We start from the raw sequence: 7229 nt of genomic DNA, 5'->3' as shown, positions 1-7229 counted from the left end.
TTTAACCTTTCCAAAATTGTGCTATATGTTGTGATACCTTCTCTGGATCCAGAGATATGGCTCTTAGAATATCGAAAACCCGGTTTCTCCAAGTGGCTATTTATAGAAAAAAATTATAATTTAAAAATACATTTTGTTCCGGTTCTCGAGATTTGCACCTGTCCATAGGAGAAAGTCTTAAATTCCCGGCCGAAGGCCGGCTATGTAAAGAAACATTTATAATTTAAAAGAAAAATGTGTTCCCGTTCCCTAGATTTGCACCTGTCCATAGGAGAAAGTCTTAAATCCACGGCCGAAGGCCGGCTACTTAAAGAAAAATTATAAGTTAAAAGAAAATTTTGTTCAATTTAGAAATTTAAAATTTCTCATAGACACCTAGGTATAATGTAAAGAAATGAGCCCTACAGAACCGAGTTCTGAAGATTCTAAAGGCCATATCTCTGGATCCAAAGAAGGTATTACAACATATAGCACCATTTTGGAAAGGTTAAAGTGCGAGCTATAATCTGACATACATTAAGCGGTCTCCCATAATGGACCCATTTTCGACTTTTTGAGGGTTTTATGGAAAAATCCGGGTCCAAAAATCAGTTTTTGGGTTATATCACCTGACCACCTGAAAATAACCCCATCATATGACCACTTTTTGGATAGGTATTTCCATACGCTTTCCAATGATACAAATTTAGCAATCGGTTCCAACCCGGGTTTTGTACCCGGACTTTCGGGTCCTATAACCGGGTAACCGGGTCCGTCCCCCAAGAAAATCATATATTTCCGTGATCAGCGCAACAATATCTACCTCTGGTAAAAATGTCAAAAAAATCGGAGAGTTTTTACTAAACTAGAGTTCCGAAAAAATAAACATACATACAGTGATAATTTCTACAAACACACAACGTAAGATTTTTTGCCGGCCACTTAAATGAAATTGTAATTACATTTTTTTCGAAGGATGTTTTTTTCTAAACTTAATCTTTCTTTATGAATTCAATACAAATATCTAAATGTAATATTTTTGTAGTTTAATTATACTATTCTAATGTTTGTTCCTATTTGATGTATGTATGTATGTATGTATGTCAAACCCGTTCGTGGGTATTGATTTGGTTACGAAGTTTTTCAGCAAATCACACACACGCGACCCGAACGCAAAGTAAGAGAGCAAATGTTTTGATTTTTTACTTCAGTTTTGTACACAGCCGACCAAGAAGAGTTCACACAAAATTCTCAATATTTGCAACTTTTCACAGTGTGTTAGTAACGTTGTATGCACGCATGCTGCAAAACAAAAACAAATCAAAACATTTGTGTGCTCTTTCGTTGCGTTCGGGTCGTGTGTGTGTGAATTGCCGAAAAACTTCGTAACTTTAACAATATCAAAGCACGACATTGGTTTTGTACTGAATGTCATGCAAGCAGGTTGATGCCGCTTTATTTGTTTTTTTTTTTTTTTTTGGGTACACTGAAAAGATTTTGCAGTTGTACAGCAAATATGTGGAGGGAAGAATTTGAAAATGATTTTTTGTTTTGTATTAATATTTTTAATGACGCAGAATGCCTCGTCTGCAATGCAACAATAAAAAATGACGCCTAAGGTAAGATGGATATATGTACCCATCTTACCTTAGGCGTCATTATAATACGCATACAAAATATCATTTAATGACGGGAAATGTGCGAAAAAAAATAATATGAGTTGATAATTTTCACTGTGCGGTTGAAATCGATGTTGTTTAACAATTTTTATTTTTTTATCTAAATTTACCAGAATTTCGTTAATTTTATTTTATTATATTTAAGTTAAGACCCTAATGTACAAATATAAAAAGAACGAAATCGCAATCATTAATCAACTCTTAGCAATCGCAGTTTTAATAAAAGAAACTGAAGTGGATACTTTTGACTGTGATTCACTGCATATTATTTTTAATTTTAGTCATACAAAGCGAACGCGCCAACAATATATTTTTTCTATTTCAAAATTTTGCCTTTTTAGGCGAAGATCATTTTTAATATTAATTTTTTTAATTTATTAATCGAGCTTTTTTATGATCTATAATGCAAATGAAAAAGGAAAGCCAACGATTCGAACCCACACACCCACCACTATGTTTGGCTCTGAACGCTAACACGCCGTGACAACTTTTTTCCTGTGTTTTTCATTTCATACTCAATATGAAAATCATCACCCTGTTCTGTTCTGTCAGTGTAATTTTACCCACACATAAACAATTTAAGCGCTCGCTCTTCTTGGTCGGCTATGATGTATGTACAGTCTGTCGCAAAAATTAGTATACACCGTTGAAACCAAAATGTATTAGGGATAAATATCACTATAACTTAGTGAAAACAACAAACAATTAGTTTTATTTGATAGACAGGAAGGTTGTCTTCCGTAATAACAATTAAAAGTGCGCAATATTTGCATACATTAGCAAATGTACGGTTCGAATCCCAAAAAGGCCAAAATTTATGTCGCAAAAGTTAGTATACAACGGAGAATCCTCGTGGAACTGTCTAAAAAATTCTTGATATTTTTGAACAAAATGAAACTAAATCAGTACTTAAGATCATAAAGAGTATATTAATTGGTTTTAATGGCAGTTACAGTACTTATAGTGACAAGTCCAACGTACACTGGATCGTAAAATCCACAAAAATTGGTCATCTACAAATACAACAACTGTAGCGGCAAAATTCCGAGTGTTATGTCCTGTTTATGAATTCTAAAGCCATGAAATGCTCAGAAAAGCTCTGAAGTTTCTATTTGGGGTGATCTTGATCGAGTTTCGACTTGTCCTGTTTGAAAAAACGGAAATTTCTTGAAGAAAATCCATACTTTTGAGGCCATTGAACTTTTGAAACATGTAATAATCCTTAATCCTTACACATAAGGACTTTCCTTTTTAGTCAATTTTCTCACAAATGTTGCCCCTTTTCATATTCCCACCAAAAGTAAATAGTAGGAGAACCTCAAGGTCCGTTGTAAGCCCTACAGTTATACTGTCCTACCGGCCTTTCAGCAGTATCGGACATGCTTCTCGTATCCCTAGTGTATAATTTACTACTAATGTCTAATGAACTACTTCTAACTGATTCATTTAGTTGTATTTTGGTCCTAAGTGAAGCGAACAAAGCTTTTCAGAACGTTTTTGCACAATCCATGCGTTATAACAGCAGAGACAGCTCTGTATTAAAATTTTAAATTAGCTATCATATCCTTCTGTGGTGGTGGAGTTTCACAGTAAAGCTTACACCAGAACTTGAGGTTCTCCTACTATTTATTTTTGGTGGGAATGTGAAAAGAGACATAATTTGTGAGAAAATTAACTGAAAAGGAAAGTCCTTTTGAGTAAGGATTAAGGATTATTACATGTTTCAAGAGGACAACGGCCTCAAACGTATGGGTTTCCTTCAAGAAATTCCCGTTTCTTCAAAAGGGACAAGTCGAAACTCGATCAAGATCACCCCATATTGAAACTTTAGAGCCTTTCTGAGCATTTCATGGCTTTAAAATTCATAAACAAGACATAACATCCGGAATTTTGTCACTACAGTTGTTATATTTGTAGATGACCAATTTTTGTGGATTTTACGATCCAGTGTACGTTCGACTTGTTATATAAGTACTACAACTGCCGAGCATATTGCTCTTTATGATCTTAGGTACAGATTTAGTTTCATTTTGTTCAAAAATATCAAGAATTTTTTACACAGTTCCAGGAGGATTCTCTGCTGTATACTAACTTTTGCGACATAAATTTTGGTCTTTTTGGGATTCGAACCGTACATTTCCTAATGTATGCAAATATTGCGTACTTTTAATTGTTATTACGGAAGACAACCTTCTTGTCTATCAAATAAAACTAATTGTTTGATGTTTTCAATAAGTTATAGTGATATTTATCCCTAATACATTTTGGTTTCAACGGTGTATACTAACTTTTGCGACAGACTGTATGTGTTTTCATCAAGAGAACGATTAAGAGCTCGTGAACGATTCTGATCCAAATGATTGAACTGGATAGTGAACTATGAACTAGATTACTGAACTAGTTCAGTTAAAAGTGCTGAGCTATTGAACTAGATCTTTCAAATGAACTAGATTGTACAACTCTATAGAAAATACGAAAGGTTGCAAGCTGGCACAAGAAACAGGGTAGATGCATTGGTGAATTGCTACACTAAAAATAATTTTAAATTGTAAAATTTGTAAACAAGGCGGAAAAATTAAATTTGTTTTGATGTACAAAGTTGATTTTAATCAACCAATACTAATAAGTGTGTATTTTTACTTACTAAATGTTGCTGAAACTACCCGTGCTAATGTATGGCTCCGAAGCATGGGTACTTGCGCAAGCAGATAAGGCAGTGCTTGGTGTGTTTGAGAGGAAAATTCTTCGAAAGATCTACGGGCCGATTTGCGTTGACGGTGAATATCGACGTCGTATGAACCACGAGCTATATAAGCTATACAAAGACATGAATATAGTTAAACGTATCGGCTAGGCCATATCATGAGAATGAGCGATGATGAACCCGCTAAAAAGGCGTATGAATACATGCCACATGACCGTGCACGCAGAATCGGCAGGCCTAAGCTTCAATGGAGCAAACAAGTGGATGAAGAAATGGAAAGGCGCGGTATTCCAAAAAGTCAAGCGAAAAACAGAGAGGAATGGAGATCTTTTCCTAGTTCGGTCTATGGAACAAATGTTCTGTAATTGGCCAACTAAGTAAGTATGTAAGTAAATGTTGCTGAAACATTTTTCAGCCACTTTTCCTTTATACAACCGTCAAAATCTGCAACAATAGTAATAATTATTACTAATTATCACGTAAAAAGACACAGCTAATATTTACGATGTCTAAACGATAAAATAATTCGTTTATTTATTTTAGATGGGCAAACTGCGATAAAATAATTCTTTATTTGCTCTCTAGTTAGCATTAGTAGCATAATGTGCTAACATTTGCAGTATTAAACAATAAATTTGTAATTTTCCGTATGTTTTTTGAGACGAATTCAATTTACAAAAAATTCTTTTGACGTTTCAAATTCGATCAGATGGTCTGATCTACCTTGGTAATTGTGCTATGAACAAAAATCAGCTGACTGTCATTTAAATCCTCCAAAATGTATATATAAATGCAATGAGATTTGTACTGGATTTATTAAATCCAGTCGAGGATTTATGGCTAGTCTAAATGAGCTATAAGTCTAATGTAGTATATCGCATTAATTGTAAGGGTGACAAGTCCAACATATGCCAGAAGGCATACGTTGGCACTACCAAAACTAATGCTTAGTTTACATTTACGAAATCCACTCGATTTCAACTGTCAATTCCTTTGCGTATACGTCAAATCCATTCGATTTCATTTGACGTTTAAGCAATGGAATTGACAGTTGAAATCGAGTGGATTTCGTAAATGTAAACCAAGCATAAGTTAAAGACCAGAATATCATCGCACAAATCAGATCAGAACAGCGCTAGCAGCGCACTGCACCCTCACAGGACACGTCCCTGATTTCGATGACATCAAAATTCTAGTTCAAGAGAATAACTATCACAAACGCTTCACTCTTGAGATGTTGCACATAATCAACACATCCACAAACAAACGAATAAACAAGTCAGCAAAGGCTATAGTCGGGACGGGGCCGACCATGTGATACCCTACACCACTACCCCTGTGCATAAGCTTTGCACTGGTAAACATTTCTTTTAGGGAATGTAATCCGACTACCACCAAACATAATATGCCTCTTTCTCTCTGGGACCCCCATAAGACACCAAAAGTTCGTGACCATCCGATCAAAATTATGACCTGTAGCATGATTGCAAAAAATGGAAGAATTGAATGCATTAGCGACTATTGTAGTATCACCCTTGTTTGACCACCTTCGCCAACCTATGTACTTTACACCAATGTAAAGGTAATATTTTCTTCTTCCATTGACAGGCTTTGCCGTTACACTACCCCTACTAGAAGCCGATATATTCACAAAGAATAAAACTTTGAATTTGTCTCCACATGATAAATTGGATATATTACTGACATTTGCGATATCTCGGTTGTTTGCCCACTTGCGCCAACATACTTTGCATCAATAGCTGTGTCTGGTTACCCTAAAATTTGTAACAATTTGTACCAATTGTTGCTGGAAGTCGTCTGTTAACACAAAAAACCAGCAAAAGAGAGCGATTCGAGAGAGACATTTTAACAGTTCATTCACTGAGAGCTTGCAAATTCTTGCTGGACAAATTTCTTCTAGCAAGCACTTGCAAGCTCTTCTTCTTCCTGAAAACAATCAATCAGCCGTTTTTAGTTTTTTGTTGATTTATGTTTGTGAACATTAAAAACAATTTTATTGTGGAAATAACATAGTCTAATTGTATTGTTTTATGGAGAACAAATTTGTAAAGTGGAAAAATACTTTTTTGTTTCATTTTCTTTTTCATTTTTAATAAAATACAACGTGTTTGCTTCCTTTGTTGGCGGATAAATTGTTCTGTTTTGGCAAGTCAGCTGATTGCTAGCTGGTTTTTGCTGGGAAGGTGTCTGTTTACTTTTTACAATTTTCTAGCAAAAGAGAATAAAAACCCCTTACTCTCTGAGAAAGTTCTTGCTGGACAATTCTTGCTGGGAAAGTAACCAGACAGACTTAATATAAAGGAGATCTTTTCTTCTTTCATTCGCATAAGAAAAAACGTTGACTGAATATTATCCGACTATCACCAAACTTAATAGGCTTCTTCCTCTGAAGGACCGCATCAACTCCCAAAAAATTCGTGACGATCCGATCAAAATTGAGACCTGTTGCGTGATTACAAAAAAGTCGGAAAATGTGATGCATTACCGACTATTGCGATATCTCTGTTGTTTGACCACCTACGACAACCTACTTTACATCGTTGGAAAGGTTATATTTTCTACTTTTCTTGACAGGTTTTGCTTTTAATATACCTCTTAAAGAAACAGAGATATTCAGCCTTATCATGAACGGCAATTCCCCGTGAATTTTTTCCCTTCCCCCTTCGGCTTATTATGGACAAGGTCGGAAGGGAAAAAATCCGCCAAGTGTGAAAAATAGCTATCACAATCGAAAGGGAGAGCGAAAAATGTTTGTGAAAAAATTCGCAAATAAATTAATGGGGAATTGGGCAAAAATATTAATAAAAACATCATATTTTGCAATATTTAAAACAAAAATTACTTTA

Source organism: Musca autumnalis, unplaced genomic scaffold, assembly GCF_047663935.1.
Source record: "Musca autumnalis isolate F117 unplaced genomic scaffold, ASM4766393v1 scaffold_1, whole genome shotgun sequence".
Lineage (NCBI taxonomy): Eukaryota > Metazoa > Arthropoda > Insecta > Diptera > Muscidae > Musca > Musca autumnalis.
The sequence above is the reverse complement of the archived record's forward strand: the minus strand, read 5'-3'. Positions refer to the sequence as shown.